The sequence below is a fragment of the Prosopis cineraria genome, unplaced genomic scaffold, assembly GCF_029017545.1.
Source record: "Prosopis cineraria cultivar Desert tree isolate PC_DT_omini unplaced genomic scaffold, ASM2901754v1 PC5, whole genome shotgun sequence".
Taxonomy (NCBI): Eukaryota; Viridiplantae; Streptophyta; class Magnoliopsida; order Fabales; family Fabaceae; genus Prosopis; species Prosopis cineraria.
Genome location: NW_026555336.1, coordinates 7,812,409 through 7,814,024, shown reverse-complemented (window position 1 = coordinate 7,814,024; position 1,616 = coordinate 7,812,409).

Here is a 1,616-nt window from a genome sequence, read left to right as displayed (position 1 = left end):
ACTTACAATGTTTTGAGCTATTTTAGCAACCTCTTTAGTGATATATTAGCCTTTCTTGATTCTTGTCTCTTTCCATTTTCTTCAACAAGTTGGAGGAGTTGGGGGATGAACAATAATATTAGGATCAGATCTTATAACTTCCTCCAATTGCTTTAAATCAGCTTCTCTAAGCTTCTGGTCCAGCTTCTTATATCCTCTCAAAACAAGTAATGTTGATATTTGCTTTTAAACTATCTCTCTTTATTTGCAGCACTTAATTCCTATAATTAATAAAAATAAAGTAAGTCAAATGTAAACTAAACAAAAATTAAGTAAATCAATGATTAATTATATCAAAATTTACTTAAAATTTAGGATCATCGAATGACCTCACAAATTGTTTCCAAGTGTCTTCATCAATGAAATTATATTTCAAATATGGATTGTTGTTCTTCTTTTCTCCTCAAATGTATTCCCTGAAAAGTGATAACTTGAAATCTTTCTATCAATTATGTACCTGCTGAAGCCCATACTTCTTTTTCTCATCAGTGGGAGGGGTAGCATAAGTAAGTTGTGCGTTATAATTATGAAGTAAAATAATAGTATCTAATATAACTAAAAAAAATAAAAAATATGCTTACCAAAAATCATTCCAGATCATGTCCTTCATAGTTTGTGATACTTCTTACCAATTAAGATACAAGATGCCAACTTTACTCCAAGCCATGAGCCCTATACAACTTACAAACTTATCCCCTTCTGGACCAAGTGATCTTTTACCACCACCAAACTCTAAATACACCCTCTCTATAGTGCATTAACATAAAGCCAACTCTTTCAACTTTATGCCACCTCTACCTCTTTTCTTGTAAGATGCATTAGATGTGTCAACTACATCTTTACTAGAACCCTTCATCTGCTTGTTAAAATCAAAAAACACGACACGTAAATAACTTTCATGATAGTTAAATATATACAAATAAATAAATAAAATAAATATATAAATGTAAAGAATCAACTACTTGAATTTTTTATAAATTAAGTCTTATTTTATTCATCCTCCCAAATTCCTTCACAATGATCATCTCTAACTACATATTTATCATTGATCAAATCTACTTTAATTGATCTAGGTTGATTTGTAGTAAAAGGTGGGGTTTCATCAAGGTTAAAAGTTGAGTCATCATCCTCCATATCAATAATATGTTTTTTTTTTACCTTTTAGTACAATAGAACACTTTTTATTCATTGGATCAGTAACATAAAACACTTGTTTTGCCTTACTTGCTAAAATGAAGGGCTCCTCTTTAAAACGAAACCTCTTGATATGAATTGAAATAAACCTAAATTTCTTATCTATTTTAATAGCATTAAAGTAAACCCACTTGCATTTGAAAATATGTATTTTGAATTTAGTTTAGTTTACCTCCCATACCTTATTAGTCACTCCATAATAGTCCATGCAAGACAATGATGAATTATTATCTTTTAAATTGAAAAAATGTTGAGCTTCAGCTTCTACCATTAGCCCATTATTTTGTATGGTACTTTTATCATCTTGGGTTTTTGTATAGAAGGAATATCCATTTATATCATATTCACCCCAACACACAACTTCAAAATGAGGTCCCTCATCT